Source organism: Leopardus geoffroyi, chromosome C3, assembly GCF_018350155.1.
Source record: "Leopardus geoffroyi isolate Oge1 chromosome C3, O.geoffroyi_Oge1_pat1.0, whole genome shotgun sequence".
Classification (NCBI taxonomy): Eukaryota; Metazoa; Chordata; class Mammalia; order Carnivora; family Felidae; genus Leopardus; species Leopardus geoffroyi.
In genome coordinates, this window is record NC_059338.1 from 114705184 (window position 1) to 114722584 (window position 17401).

A 17401-nucleotide genomic window follows, 5' to 3' on the forward strand; every position below is an offset into this window, starting at 1 on the left:
AAGCAGAATGCATGAACACTTCAAAAACAATTTTCTACGTAATATTTATTTTCATCAGCAATTCCAAATGACTGTGAAAGACTCACGAGCCAAGCGCCGATTGTTTTCTTTTTAATTTAAAAATATATTGTCACCCAGGTCTTTGATGAAAGTGCTGCTTTGTCCACCCCAGTGATAAAGCACATCATTTTTTGCAACCATGAACAGTGAATAAACAAAACAAAGGGGGAGTTTAATGGGAATGACAGCACAGCAGGTACATTTATGATTTAGTATCATTTCAGTTTTCATCCAGGAAAATTGTCAACCATTCCAGGAATAAAAAATAAAATGCTATGTACTGTATGGTATAACCTCTTTAAATTGGCAATTTGTAGCTGTTTGATAATTCATTCTTAAGCAAACCTCAACTGCTTGCTACCTGCTGTATTCATTAGCCTGTCCATCTTCCTATTCCCCATAGAGCGTGCAGAACTATGATTGTTAGAAAAATGTTGTGCTGCTGTGAGTGTTTCCTACTTAATACATGTATATATGTTTGCCACACATTTTTATGCAATTGTTTTAGAAAGATGAACAAACATTTTTGGGGGGGGCTGGAAGATGGTTATTAATGCTTTCTGGATGTTTTGCAATGGATCCATTTTAGATAAATAATGTATTACACACTGTGTCATATGCAGTAGAATTTTTTTTATTCATCTATTGAGCATAACATGCAAAGCTCAATATAGAAACTACCAAATTTTAAGAGCAACAGCTCTCTGTATGTGGCACATTTGCAAATATGGGTATTTCAGGGTGCAAATTAAAATAGTTTGATGCACCATATCACACTTTCTCAATGAAAGGGAAACTTTCCTTGTGCTTACTATAAACACTTCATTTACACGTTTATTTGAGACTTTGTTAAATTAGATTATGTAAACACAGGCTGGATAGCAAGTCAGATTTAATACACATGAGTTTTAAAACTGACTTGCATGCTGAACATAAAAAGTATAAAGGACTTCACCAAGATTTATTGATTCATGTCAAGGCATCATTACTTTTCAAAGTGTGAAAAATGATCATATATTTATGACCTGCCGACTGAAGCTGTTTTGTGAATTAGCAAAAGCTCTGGAGAGGAGCAGCCTAATTGCATTATCATAGAATCAGAGATGGTTGTCAATTTCCCCCATTTAGCTTTTCTCCTTTAGTTTGTTAAAATGAAGGTGCCATACGTTGGTTGAATTCACTAATACCCTGATGAATGAGGTATTTTCCCAGTAGGCTCGCTACCAGTATAAACAGTGAATTAGGAATGATAGACCATCAATCATATCTCCTTCAAACAGATCTCTGCCCTGAGATTATTCATTATATATTAGGGCCACTTAAAAAGTTTTCACACCAGATTCACTGATGAAAAGATTTAAATTGTCCATAATCTTCAACGTCTCTTTTAGAAGCAAGAGTATGTGAAGTAGGTTACTTTCTTCATGAACACAGTTTTCATTCGCTCTTTCGTTCCAATCGTATTATTTCTTAAAAAGAAAAAAATACTATTCACCTTATGTTGGTTACTGTTCTTTAATAATATCTTGATTCTGACTAGAGTCTGTTGTTTGGTGGCCTCTCCTCTTTATATTATCCCACGTTAAAGGTAGATCTCTGACAAATCCACAGCAACCGAATAAGAAAATTCAGGCTTAAATAAATGCTCACTTACCTCTTATGTTTTTGGCATCTACAAGTTTAAGATGACCCGGTGATTTGTGCAGTGTTTTTTATGCAGAGGGTCAAAGCTTGCCCTCAGGCGCCCATGTATGGTTCCCCTGGGGTTTTGTCCCTTTAATGGAAATTACGCGTTCGCATCCAAGGGCAAGATTCCTCCCAAAGGGATTTATCCTGCCTCGATGTGCAAACATAATTCTCATTAAAATTAATAGGAATCGTACACATGCATCTAGGGAAGAAATAGACTCCTAGGTTCAGATCACCTCATTCTGTTTCATGCCAAGGATGACAGGGTCTGCCCTGAAGGTGGGCAGGTAGCCAAAGGTTGGAGAGCTCAGATAAGCAATCAGAACTTCCAGCATTCACCATGTGTGAGATTCGGCGATTTTTTTTTTTTTTTTTTGTCTTTGCAAGAGTTTGCACAGGAAGCCTAGCTAGACTCTTTCTGCTAAGCTTTTCTCCAGCATTACAATTATTTCCATTATTTCTTCTCCAGGGAGTTCAGGAAAACTGGGCATTGCTTATACTTGATTCTCGGATTGAAGGTTTTGGATCGTTTGTATTTATCAGAATCATTGGACCATAATATTTGTCTATTCTCTCCTTTTGTAATGCTTCAAAAATACCTCTTATTTGACTGGATAAGTGGTATTTAACTCCTGGTGTGTTTTAGGGCCTGAGAAATCAGCTCTTTATTCGGGGGAAATGCAGCTTTAATGCACACATTGCTAAAGTTGTGTAAATTCAACCAAACAACCTTTGTAGACCAAATGAATCTATGTAGCATGAAAAAAAGAGTAAACTTAGCATTTGATTAATTTCATCATTTCTGTTGAAACCACATAAATCAGCTTGTAAAAAAAATATAACCCCACTTTTCTGAAAAAAAAAAGTGTCTAATTGAATTAATTTTAACTGAATAATTCTACCACCCCTAATATTACCATTCTGAAGCATATCAGCATTTCGAATTCTTCTCACCTTTAAAACCAGCATGGCATACAGGAAATATTAGTGCCTTTATTGATTTAGTTATATCAATGTTAGCAACATATTTAACGTTAGGATTTTTTTTTTTTAATTTTTTTTTCAACGTTTATTTATTTTTGGGACAGAGAGAGACAGAGCATGAACGGGGGAGGGTCAGAGAGAGAGGGAGACACAGAATCGGAAACAGGCTCCAGGCTCTGAGCCATCAGCCCAGAGCCTGACGCGGGGCTCGAACTCACGGACCGCGAGATCGTGACCTGGCTGAAGTCGGACGCTTAACCGACTGCGCCACCCAGGCGCCCCGGATTTTTTTTTTTAATCTCCTTAGGAAGCAGATGATACAAACCAAAATTTGACATCAGCCAAATAGAGCACAAAATCTGTACTAAGGAAGGATATGTGTATACAATGAATAGCTCAGTTAGAAGATATGATAGGTGACAGTCATCAGGTATCCTTAAAAGAAAAAAAACAACAGAAAAGTAGGACACTCAAGTGACTACATAAACAGGTAAATTAAACCTCTTTAATTTTCAGTTGCTATCAAATTGACCAAGTAGTTCATTGAATCATAAAATACCACCAAGCAAAGCACATAAGCCAAGAGTTGAGACTCAGTTATATGATTAGCACAGTTGCATCAGAACCTTTTTGTATCTAAGTAATGACTCAGAGGATAAGGAAACAATCTAAAAGATACATAGAGGTAGATACCAACTTCAATGTTCCTTCCTATTGTCGGTGACACCCCTCTTTCCTGATTCTGTCTTTTACTGGATGCACCTTCTTCTAACATCCCCAGCTTTCATCATCAACTTGTTCTGCTATCTTCCTCGGACTATCTTCCTCGGCTATGTGTTGCGTTCATGATCAGGCTTCAGCTACCATTTTGGTATCGGAGACTCCCAAATTGTTATATCAACTCTTAGCCACTTTTCTGAGTTCTAGAGCCTACGAACTGACTACCTCAAACTCAATAGGGACAAAGAAGAACTTCCCTTTTCCTTTAGACTTATTTATACCTACTTCAACAATTCAGATTAGTAATGACTGACACAAGGAAACAGAAAGGCCTTAGAAGTGCAAGTTACACCATATTCTGCAGAATATTGGCTATAAAACTAAGTCTATAAACTGAGACAGAGCACATCATTCTCAAAGAAACTAGATAAATTATAAATGTTGTATAAACACAGGTATAATTACTTGTTTTGAATGAATATGCATCTGCTTAAAATGATTTATCTCAAATTACTTGTGCAAGCTCTTTCTTCCTCCTCAAATTAAAGTATCACCCACAAAATATATATATATATATTTTTGGCTGCCATATATGGCCTAGCTAAAGAAATGAAGAGTTTCTTTGAAGTTTGCTAACACCATACGGCCTTTCAGATAGCAATTTCTAGATGTGGCTGCAATTGTTTCCCTTCATAGTATAGATGAAAGCAATCTACATATTAACCCTAAAAATTTTAGTATGTGTATAAACACTATTTTAGTCCCTTGCTGGTAGATAAATCAGCAAATGTGAATGCAAAAGTATCTAAATATGTAATTATCAATAATTACCAAATTACTCAATTTCATGCCAATGGACTTATAAGATTCAAATGGATAAGGACTACATGTGAATTTAGTTTTTATCTCTTTTTATCTTATATGTTAGACTCCTTAAAAACTGAAAACAAACTGAGGGTTGATGGGAGGTGGAAGGGAGGGTGATGGGTATAGAGGAGGGCACCTTTTGGGATGAGCCCTGGGTGTTGTATGGAAACCAATTTGACAATAAATTTCATATATTGAAAAAAAAGAAATAAAAGTAGCATATGAATACATACCAATCGAGAAGAAATTCAAACAATCCAATAACATGTAGAATAACAGTGGAAGTCCCTCTTCAGTACTCAGTCCAGTACCCTAGAGATAAACAAAGTAGTGGGTATCCACCTCTTTTGTCACTGCCATAAAACCAGTACCTTAGAACAATCACCAGTACATGTAAGTATTCACTAAATATTCGCTACATTAATTGATATCCTTCCAGTTATTTTGTGTACATTTGCATGTATATTAGGCATTAATATGAACATAATGTGCATACTATCCTTTGTTGTTGTTATAATTCCATCCATCTCTCCATTTATCTATTTCATTACTTTTAACGATTGCATCAGTTTCCATAGTACAGAGGAATCACAATTTATTTCATTGTTCACCTTTATATTGTGCCTTATATTTTTCTGCTGTAACCGATGCTGCAATGTTTATGTACATGTGGAAATATCTTTTCACAACAGATTTCTAGAGATGGAATTTCTAGGTCAAGAACATATAAGCATCTACAGTTGTTCCAATATAAACTCTTACCAGTGACACATACAATTATCAATTATATCAAGGCTCTGACAACAGTTAACTCTATGCCTACGAAGGATGAGAAAGTATACCTGCAAAAGTGTTACTTTAATTTATATTTCCTTGGTTTCCACTGAGCTTGAGCAACTTTTTATGTGTTTATAATACATATGTAGTGTTTATTTCTACATAAATTCTCAGTTAACCAATTTTGGTTATTTTTTCTTATTGATTCATAAATGTTCTTTATATATTATGGACACTAACCTTGCCCCTTGTATAAGTTGGAAAAATGTTTTCTCTTGATCTATTACACAACTCTTGCAAAAGATTTATTTTTATGTGGTGGGGAAGAAAAGAATCATACTGCTTTATCACAGAAGATCTAAAAATGCCAAAAGGTAATTTCAGAATCATTGAGTAAGTTTCGCAAAATCACTGGATCCAAGGTCAACATATATAAAACGTTGGTTTTTTAATTACTCTTAATAAAGTATAATTGACATCAGTATCCTATTGGTTTCAGGTGTACACCACAGTGATTCAGTACTCTTTCAGATTATGAAATGATCTCCATAATAAGTCTAGCTACTGTCTGTCATCATACAAAGTTATTACCATATTATTGACCATAGTCCCTATCTTGTACCTCACATTCTCATGACTCATTTATTTTATAATTGAAAGGCTGTTCTTCCTAATCCTCTTCAGTTATTTCATCCACCCCATCCCCCACCCCCCACCCAATCGTCCCTGCTCTGGTAGCCAACAGTTTGTTTCCTGTATCTATGAGTCTGCTTCTGTTTTGCTTTGTTTGTTTGCTTGTTTGTTTTGTTTTTTAGATCCCACATATAATTACAACCATATGGAATATGCCTTTTCCTGTCTGTCTGACTTCGCATAATACTCTCTTGTCCATTCATGTTGTGGCAAATGGCAAGATTTCACTATTTTTGTGACTGAATAACATTCCAGTGTGTGTGTGTGTGTGTGTGTGTGTGTGTGTGTGTGTGTGTATAATATATATATATACACACACCACATCTTCTTCATCCATTCATCTACTGATAGACCCTTAGGTTGCTTCCATATCTTGGCTATTGTAAATAATGCTGCAATAAACATAGGGGTGCATAAACCTCCTCAAATTGGTGTTTTCATTTTCTCTGAATAAATACCCAGACATAGAATTGCTGAATCACATGGCAGTTCTATTTTTAATTTTTTTTGAGGAACCTCCATACCGTTTTTCACCAATTTACATTCCCACCAACAGGGCACAAGGGTTTCCTTTCCTCCACATTCTCACCATTATTTCTCTTTTTTGATAAAGCCAGTCTGATTCATGTAAAGTGATATTTCATTGTGGCTTTGATTTGCATTTCCCTAATGATTAGTGATCTTAAATTGTGCTTACTTACATCTATGAATATTTTCTTTTTTTATCTCCTGGGTTTTGTGTCTTACAAAGTTGTACCTTTCTCTGCAAAGTTCATAAAAATAATACTTTTAGAGGGTTTTATTGTTTTTCTTTTAAGATTTAGCCTTTTGTTTCCTTTTACCTAATATGTATATCATTCTTCATTCTGTTAATGTGGATAGTCTATTACACATATTCAACAATCTTATATTCTAGAAATATGTTCTACTTGATCATAATGTTAAGTCTTTTAATATACTGCTGCATTTAATTAATTTTATTCAATATTTCTGCCTCTATAATAATAAGGATATTGATCTTTAACTGAACTATCCTTATCTAGACTTTGTCAGGATTATGTAATGTACATGGAATCTATTAGCCAGGTTTCCATATTTTCCAATGCTCTTCTAAGTCTTTAGAATTTAGGGTTTTTTTACTTAAAAAAATTTTTTTAATATTTATTTTTGGGAGAGTGCATGCAGGGGAGCAACAAAGAGAGGGGGACAGGCTGACAGCAGCCAGCCTGATGTGAGGCTTGAACTCCCAATATGGGAGATCATGACCTAAGCTGAAGCCAGATACTGAACTGACAGAGTCATTCAGGTGCCCCTTTAGAATTTAAATAATATAACACATCTTTGATGTGACGGCCAGGTAACATTTATAAAGATCTGTTATTTATTTAAGTATTAGATATTTGATTAACCATTTCATTTTTTCTATAATCGTTCCTCCAATCATACAATATACTAACTCTTATCGGTCTTTAACTAATGTCTCTTGTGTTTTCTCTCACACACACTCTCATTATCTTTTAACACGCCTACAAAAAGATTTTGCTTTCTATTGTATTGATCTAAGAAAAAGCTCTGATATTATTGATCAAATCTAATATTCATTTTGTTTTCTATGTCACTAATTTCTGTTTTTATCTTCATTCATTTCTGTCTTCTACTTGCTTAGATATATTTTGTTAGATTTTATCTAGTTTCCTGAGTCTAATACTTAACCCATGTATTTTTGATCTATGCCTTTTAATAATAAATTCATTTAAGGCTTTTTATTTTCCCAAGTAACTCTTAGTGTATGATTTATATTATCTTAGGGCACAGCTTATACTATCAGTATCATTCATTTCTAAATAGTCCAAAAATTCCATCTCATTTTTTTTCTTTAACGCAAAAATAAAGGAAAACTGGGAAATTGAGGAAGCAGCTGAGTAGGAGAAAAGCACATCCAAGTTAGCACTTAGGGTGATGTTAGCACCTCTGACATGAGGCAGGACTGACTTTAGGCCAATGCTCCAGATAAATTTTGGCTCAGGATAAGAAAGAACTTGGTAAAATTCAGGACTGTCCAAAAAATGAAATGAACTGCCCTTGAAGACAGTGAGTTCTCTATTATTGGAGGTGTTCAAGCACAGGATGGGGAAGAATGCGACAAGGATACTACAGAAGGAATTCAAACACGGAGTGGATAAATTACTTTTCAGATCTCTCTCACTCTGTTTGCTTGCTATTGTGTAATTCAGTCTACTATAAAGTGCGACAAATGGTGCCACAAAACTATTTTTAATTCAAGTAAACCCCCCACTGTAATAAACTCCATGGGAAATCAAGAATGCTTTATTGAAATATAATTGTGTTAAAATTAATAGTTTGCTTAAAACCACATTCCTAATCTGCAGGAGTTGTAGAATAGACAAAGATGAGGCCAATTTTCTCTATAGTTTATTAATAAGTCAAAAGAAATAAGAAAAGAGGAGACACATCATAAATCTTTTCCTTCCCCTGATTCCTGGGTCTTGAGCATAGTGTTTTTCCCTACGAGATAGTTTTAGGCTCGGGGTTAATGGCTGGGATGTTTGAGATGCTGGTGGAATTTGAGAGTATGGGTGTTGCTTGAAAACATAATAAATAAACTGCTATCTAGTCAGCTATAGCATAGGTAAGAACTGTCCATTTTTGCCCTTACTTCTGTTCCCAGACCTGCACTCCAGCCAGTGTAATGTACAACTCATCCTTTATGTGACTTAGTAGCTTCTACTCTCAGGAACCCAACTGGCCGCTTGGAGGACGGACTTCCCTGCCTGCAGGCAGGCTGCATATAAAGGTTATGCTGCATCAGGTACTAATTACCTTTGCTTCAAAAACACATCTCCTTTTGTCTTCTGTGCTGCTATCTGCTATCTCTCTGAATTCTTACCCTCTGCCTTATCATGATTTCCTGTGCTAGACCACTCTAGAATCCTTTCCCTGGGCTCTGAACCTATGGAGCCTAGACAGACCTCAACCCTCACTATTCCCAGCAATTCTTGGGTCTCCAGATCCTGTCTTCCTGCCTCTTCCCCATCAACCAGCACACCTGTAATTTCTACTTAGTACAATAAACATTATTTATTGTGCTAAATGATGTTATGGACTGAATGCCTGGGTCCCTCCAAAAGTCACATGTTGAGTCCTTAACCCCCAATGTGATGGTGTTTGGAGATGGGGCCTTTGGAAGGTAATTAAGGTGAGAATAGGTCATAAAGTTGGGACCTTTGTGATGGGATTATTGACCTTACAAGAAGAGGAAGATCTCTCTCTCCCTCTCCCTCTCCTTCTGCCTCTCTCTCTTCCTTTCTCTCCTTCTGCCTCTCTCTCTTCCTTTTTCTCTTTCTGTCTCTCTCTCTACCCTTTCCGCATCCCTTAGGTGGCATGCATTGAGCAAATGCCATATGAGGACACAGCGAGAAGACAGACATCTGCAAGGCAGGAAGAGTCCTTACAAGGAAGCAAATCAACTGTCATCTTGATCTTGAACTTCTCTCAGCCTCTAGAACTATGAGAAATAAATTTCTGATTTGTAGGCCACCCAGACTGATATTTGTTAGAACAGCCCAAAATGACTAAGACAGTAGGTGTGACAATTATATAAACTATCCTTACGTAGATGTTATATGGAAGCATTTGCCTGACCATTTTTTAATCTCTATTTAAGATAAATATCTTGACACCTATTAACCCTATGATAGCAGAGTAAATGGATGTGAATAAATCTGTTTCTAAAGAAAATGCTTATAAATAAATCAAGTTTTAAGACTACCTGAACTATTGGCACAACTCAGATATATTCCAAAGGCTTTATTTTTTTAGACACGGCCTCCACCCTGAATGGAATCACAAGGGGACCCTTAAGTGGAATTGCTTTCATCTGGGGACGAAATCAAATGACTGGTTTCATCCTGGTTGACTATGAGGGGACCAATGAATCTTGAAGATCTGTAATTCCAGTATGACCAACGGGACAAAACTGAAAGGCCAGTATAAGAAATCTCAATGGGAACACTGTGTCCCTGTTTCTAAAGTGACTGGTATGTTTCCATATTTACCACTATGGACTCCATGAGAACTCAGAGGACAGGAATCTTTTTTCATGCTTTATTGCTCAGCACAGTGTCACAGATAATAGACACTCAGAATAGGTCTGAAAACACTGACAATTTCTTCAGTACTTTAAGTGTATTACATGACCACCACTCCTAGCATTCTATATATTTCTTCATCTATGCATTCAATAAATACTATTTGGTACCTACTCTGTTGCAAGACTCTGTTCTAGGCACTGAGGATGCAGGGAACAAAATAAAACCTTTGCTGTCATGGGGCTGACATTTAATTGGGGAAATGGGCAACCATCAAACAAACATATTAGAAAGAATAACATAGTGTCAAGCATTAATAAATACTGTGAAGATGATTAAAGCTGCTGAGGGGCTAGAGAATGACAAGTAGATGCTATTTTAGATGTGAAAGTAATGTTTGAGCAGGGATCTAAATGAAGTGAGAGAGTGGGCCCTCGGAATAGCTGAGCATTCCAGCAGAAAGAACAAATGTGAAGGCTTTGAGATGTGAGCGAGTCTGATGTGTCCGAAACAAGAAGAACAATGAGAGTCGTACAATTTAGGTCAGAATGCTAGATAGATGTCAGATCACACAGGGCCTTCTAAGTCATTGTTAGCACTTGGATTTTATTCGGAGGAAGCCATGACAATATTTTTGAATCGGGAGTAAAATGTGAGGTATACGTTTAAAGGATCATTCTGGTTGCTGTGAGAATAGACTGGGGAGGTGGGGGTGGGTAGTGGGTGAAGCAAGGGGGATTAGGACCGGTTAGGAAGTGACTACAGCCTTGCATAAGAGAGGACATTGGTGTGGACCAAGGAGCATTCTGGAAGTAGTCATCAAAGAATACATTCAAAAAACAGATGTTGCAAATAGACACAACAGGCTTTGCTGAGATAAGGTTAAATAAAAAAGAGAGGAGCAAAGGGTGACTCTGAGGTTTGTGACTAACTGAGGTGGAGAGCACAACAGAGGAGCAGACTTCAGGGAGAAAACCATGAGTTCAGTTTTGAACATAATCTGTAAGTAGAAAAGTTAGGCACTTGGGCAAATAGACCTTGTACATAAGAATGAGGTCCAAAAGGGGTCTGTTCGCCATATCTTAGGGGTGGCCCAAAGCTAGGTAAAGAGAGTGGTTCAGGAATTATTTGTGCCACAGCCCAAGAAGTTCAGGTAAAATAAAGACTGAGAATTGAACGCAGAATCTGGTAATGCCAGAAGTCATTAGTGATTTGACAAGAGTTCTTGAATTGGAGTGAAATGGATAACAGCCTGATGAAAACAAGCTCAAGAGAAAATGAGAGGGAAGAAAGTGGCAAAAACAAAGGCAGACAACTCTTTAATTTCTCCCTTGCTAAAGAGGGAGCAAAGAAATTTTAACATTTTTTCTAATTATTTCTTTACTGTATGACTTTGCCACAAGTCTGAATTCCATATCTTTATTTACCTTCAAGTATCAGTAGGGACCCAATGAAAAAAATAACCAAGTCACATGGGCCACCAAGTGACCATGCACTTTATTTACAGAGAAAATACTATGAAGAAACCTCTGGAGTACTAGACTTACAAAATACAATATAAAAAGCTGACAGCAATGATAGACTTCTTACCGTGACTGACCCTTGGTAAATGTGATATAGTGACGAGAAACTTGCTTGGAGGTGACATGTTTTTGAGGAAGGTACTGTGTCAGTGATGAGGCAGTGTCTAAAGATGAAAGCTTTTCCTGATTTATTCTCTCCCTTTTGTTTTTTTGAAGAGTATTAAGAGTAAGTGCTCTATGTGAGGGTCTGGAGGTTAGTGGGGAAAGGAGACGGAGGCAAGAAAAGGTGTACACCAAATTAGCGTAAAGTGTCAAGTACAGAAGTAAGTTTTTAGCGTGTTCGGAATGCCAGGCACCGGCCAGGGCATTGACTAAGTCAATATGGCGCATGGTTATGGAGCAAGCTTCCAGGCCGTATGACAAAACATTAAGCGAGCAACTGTATATGATTTTAATTCCTCTGGAAATACAGGGTGCTCCGAGAGCATAATTTTACGAGGCACCTAATAATCAAGGAGGCTAAACAAAGCTTGTGAGGAAAAGGGTTTTAAGCTGAATCTGAATGGCCTAGCAGGAGTTGGGAAGATATTAATTATGCCTCTGATGTGATTCAGCTGCCACTAGATTGTTTCTTTTATACTTTTCTCTAGTGATGGATGTTTATAAAATGTGGCGAGGGAAAAGCAAAACAAAGGTTTAATGATAACTATATGTTCCTTGAAAAGATGTACTGATGCCTAAGAAAATGGAAAACACGTTATTTTAATGTTACTGTGAAAACAGAAACTAAAGCGTGCTATTTCTACGTGAACCATGGGTAACCTTGTTTTTATCAGTTTATACCACTGGTGCTTTTTTGTCTTCGCTGAACACTTTCCTTTTTGTCACTCAAGTAATGTAATCACCTCCTTTTGTGTGATAATCATAGGTAATTAATTTTGTAACTGTTTCTGTCCTGTTAGACTGTTAATTGGATGTCTGTGAATCTTATATCTCTCGACTCCTGCAAAAAGTTAATATATGCTAGTTTTGAAAGGACAGGGGTGCTCTCCTGATTTTGATGGTCAATTCTTATTACAAATACTGTCTTCCTAGATGTACTAGTGCTTGGGTATAGAACAATATCTTTTATGCTGAGATGAATTTCAAAGTCCTAAGGGAAAGAAGCAACGGGCTATCCTTTACTGCCACATGTAATTTTCAGCATAAGTCGATATTATTTGTCCCTGTTCCTTTGGCGTGAGGTCATGTGGATTGAAGCCAAGTTTAAAAAGTTAGCAAGTGATACAGCTGAGATAGGAACTCAACTCTAAATTGAATAATAAACCGAATACACTCTGAATCTAAATCAAGTTCTCGTTCCAAAAGTGCGAAGATTGATTCCAGTATGGACAGGAGGGCCTAGCCGTGAGGAGTCCAGTTTCTAGAGTGACTGCCTTGGTTCACCTCCTGGCCAGACCAGTTAATATTACATAACTTTGTACTTTTTGCCTAATGCCACATATATAAAAAGGGGGGAAAACAGTACTATTTAATTCACTATTTGTATGAGAACTAATTTTTTTTGCAAAAAAACTTAATATATGTAAAACACTTAGCATTGTGTCAGCAGATACTAATAGCCCAATCATTTTTGGTTACTATTACAATTCTATTCAGTTTGTAACATATAACATATACAATTGCTTGAACTCTTATCTAGTAGTATCCCATCCTGACCATATGCAATTACTTTATGCAACACAGATTTATACTGACTTTACATCGGAAAAAACTATCTAAAGTCTTAAAAGCGCAGATCTTTTCCCCGTTATTGCCCTGTGAATTTCAGTCTGAGTTCTTCATTAGTCCTATCAGACACAGGTAGTCATAGATTCATGAACTTCCACATTAAAGACTGATCTTCAAAATAGTATTAGATGCAAATTTTGTCATATATATATTTTTTACCACAATAAAACAGTAAAAAAGTAACAAAAATGGCATTGATTCATTTATATAAAATTGCATATATAAAATTGCATATATTTTTTATATTGTATTAATATTATATAATTACATTATATGATATAATTTTATGTAACATATTTTGTATTTATATTTTTATATATTAATTGCATATATGTAATTACATTTTGTTTGTTTATTTTATTTTATTTTTTATTCTTTTTAATACTTATTTTTGAGGGAGAGCATGAGTGGAAAAGAGGCAGAGAGAGAGAGAGAGAGAGAGAGAAAATCTGAAGCAGGCTCCAGGCACTAAGCTGTCAGCACAGAGCCCGACGCAGGGCTTGAACTCATGAACCATGAGATCATGACCTGAGCTGAAGTCGGAAGCTTAACTGACTGAGCCACCCAGGCACCCCTTATGTGTTTATTTTATATATCTATTTTTATTTTTTAATTTTAGATATAGATATGTGTAGATATATTGATATATATTAGACGCACCTAAATGGAAATTATCAACCCCAAAATAAAATCTGACAATGGGCCTAGAGGACTATTAAACATCAAACATCCACATGAATGCCAAAAAGCTCAAGTATCCGTATAGTTGGTCAACCCGATGCCATGTGTACAAGTATTTGGAAATGCCTCTATGATAATTTAAGTTTCACAACTTGTTTTCAAACATATGATACTGATGGACCCAGCGTGCATGTTACAAACTTCACCAATTTGTGCTTATACTTAATTGTTGAGCTGGGCTTGGCCCCGGGGGACCACTAAGAAGAATGGAGAGTCCCTGCCCTCACAGAGCCTCCAGCATAGCAAGAGGCACCCAGATAACTGGAACAAGCATATGGCTAGAATAAAGCATAGAAGGTATCAAAAATGTGATGCTCGTGCCTTCTTTCTCACTGTGCTACTAAGGATTAGCAGTATCCAAACGAGGGAGTAAAACAACAACAACAGCAACAACAACAAAAGCAAAGAGGACATCAGGTTCAGGGAGACAGGTACTCACAGGAGGAGGGAGGAGAAAGGAACTCCTAGGATAGTGGTGGAAGGAGGTCCCAGAAGACCACTTCTACACGAGACGCGGACACCCCCAGCCAGGACTGAAGCAGGCCAAGGTCTCCGATGTCATTCCAGCAGAAAATTAAATGGATAGAATATCTGAAGTGCCTGAACCATGAGTTCGGGCAACAGGATGAGAGTCTGCGATCAGATTTGTGATTAAATATACAAAAAAATCAGGCAAACAATCAAAACAAAAGGGTAGTTATTAACTTCAGGGAAAGCAAAAGTGTACAGGAAAGGAAAAATACATATGATTTACCCTATGGTCAGTTGTGAATAGCATTAGAATCATAACAGTAAAAATATTAAATGACAAATGTCCATGGGGGAACAGAATGGATCTATGTGTGGCAAGCATAAGGAGAGAAAACTGATTCTATATTAAGAAACAGATTCTAGGGGTGCCTGGGTGGCTCGGTCAGTTAAGCGTCCGACTTCAGCTCAGGTCATGATCTCACGGTCCGTGGGTTCGAGCCCCGCGTCGGGTTCTGTGCTGACAGCTCAGAGCCTGGAGCCTGTTTCAGATTCTGTGTCTCTCTCTCTGTGTGACCCTCCCCCGTTCATGCTCTGTCTCTCTCTGTCTCAAAAATAAATAAACGTTAAAAAAATTAAAAAAAAAAAAAGAAACAGATTCTATATTAAGAAGTCAATAAATAAAGAGTAAACCAAGAAATCAATGTAAGAAACAAAACAAACAAATGGAGATAAACAAAAAAAAAAAAAAAAAAACAAGCTTAAATACAGAAAACAAACCGGTGGTTGCCAGGATGACAGGGGTGGGATGGGTAAAATAGACAAAGGAGATTAAGAGTATATGGATCTTGATGAGGACTGAGTAATTTATAGACTTGTTGAATCATTATACAGTATGCCTGAAACGAATATAGCATTATATGTTAATTCTACTTACATCTTTAACATCCTAAAAAAAAAAATATTACAACTTAAAAATAAAACAGACTGGAAACCAATTTAGTTACTAGCTATTGATTCTGCATGATGGGCATGCGAGTGTTTTATTGTTTTCTGAACTTTATTTGTTTTTAATTTCTCAAAGTAAAAATTACTGGTTTTTAACATAAGACAGCTATACAACCAGAAGCTAAAACTGGAATTTTGCTGAATGAGAAACAAACAAACAAAAGACCTTTGGTATACGTGGACTTGGGCAAAAGTTGTGCGTCGGTAGAAGAGATACAAATGAACAAACCAGGCTAGGTCCCCCTTGAGTCTACTCTACAGTCAGATGGTTATAGAGCTCTTGTCTGTGTCAGGGTCTCTGCATATGTTGACATCTGTGCCCTCCACTGCCTCCCCTCCCCCTGAAGACTCTCCTCTTCCCCCCGCTACCTCTCACTCATCCTTCAGGTCCCAGACTAAATACTACTTCCTGTAGAAGTGTCGCTGGCCGCCTGACCCACCTTCACCACCACCCATCAGGTTAGTCAATGCCATTCCAGTAGGTTTACTTGTTCAGTGCCTTCCTCCCCCACCAGAGTTTACACTCTGCAAGGGATTTTCTCCAATTGCTCAAATTAAAACCCTTGAAGGCATCCCTGCCTTCTGTCTTCCTCTCACCCTCCATCTACAATTTTCAGCAAATCCCATTTGTCTCCATCTTGAAAATATATTCAGAACCTGCCCCCTCCTCATTTCTTTCAACACTACTAAAGCAGAGCCACAGTTCTGTTCCCCGAGAGCCACCTCTCTGCTTCCATGCCTCCTTCTTGCAGACCTTCTTCCACCAGGCAGCCAGAGGGCTCCTTAGAAAATAAGTCAGAAACGCCCCTCATCTCTCACAAGATGAAGAGTGCTCATGTTGGTTCACACGGCCCAATGGGAACTGGCCCCACTGCCTCTCAGTCCTCATTGTGCTCCTTACTCACCCTTCTTTCCACCGTCACCGCACCAGCCGTGTCCTGGCATTTCGTCATGGCACTTGGCCTCTCCACTGGCCACAGCCTCTCGTCGTGCCGACGCTCCGGGTGCTTACTCCCCCTGTTCATTCTGCTTTCTGCCTAAGAGTCGTGTTTTCACGTGCCATCCCTACTGCCCTCACCCTGCTTTATTTGTCTTCCAAGTTCTTATCGCTACACGGCGTATTTTAGCATTGGCTGTTAATCGATCGGTTGGTCTTTGCTAATTTTTCAGTTTCATGAGGGCAAAGACTTGTTTGTCCCCTGTTGTATTCTCACTGCTAGAACAAACTTGGCATGTCATATACACTTAGTAGCTGGTTCTTGAAACACCTTTCTAATTGAGTGAGAAAACATCTTGTCTGTTTTAGGAGAACTTTGGACCCATCGGAAGAGTGCTTGGAACACAGAGCCTCAATAAATACTTTGAATGAATAAAGTCAATGTCAAAGTATAATATGAGTGAGCTAGAGAGATTTTTCTCTCCACAATGACTGCCAATGGCAGTCAATTATTCTGATGTTGAAAAATATAGGAAGACCGTGAGAAAGGTACAGAGGGAGCTCAGTGGTATTGAAGAACAAATATAAAAGAATGACATTATCAGGGGTGCCTGGGTGGCTCAGTCGGTTGAGTGTCTGACTTCAGCTCAGGTCATGATCTCACGGTTCTTGGGTTCGAGCCCCGGGTCGGGCTCTGTGCTCACAGCTCAGAGCCTAGAGCCTGCTTCAGATTCTGTGTCTCCCTCTCTCTCTGCTCCCCTCACCTCTCTCTCTCTCTGTCTCAAAAATAAATAAACATTAAAAAATTTCAAAAAAAAGAATGACATTATCTAGGGAGAGGGAAAGTATGCAGAATATTTAGGAAGGAAACTAACACTTATTGTTATAAGTGTACTCACTCACTGTATTCCAGACATAGCATCAGACCTATAGAAATATATATTATTTTTAAATTCTCATAGCTTTTTGTGAGACGGATATGATGAGTCCCATTTTACCAAGAAAGAGATGGTCTCAGATAATTTAATTAAAAC

General features: G+C 37.5%; 1 long non-coding RNA gene across 1 annotated transcript in view; it reads right to left on the reverse strand.

Moving 5' to 3' along the window:
- Positions 1 to 16691, reverse strand: part of LOC123585784 — a 39063-nt gene extending 22372 nt beyond the window's left edge. The window contains exons 1-2 of the long non-coding RNA XR_006706424.1: positions 16336 to 16691; positions 4554 to 4632 (exon numbers count right to left, since the gene is read on the reverse strand). This is a non-coding gene — a long non-coding RNA (uncharacterized LOC123585784). The remainder of the gene's footprint in view (positions 1 to 4553; positions 4633 to 16335) is intronic.
- Positions 16692 to 17401: the final 710 nt, after the last annotated feature.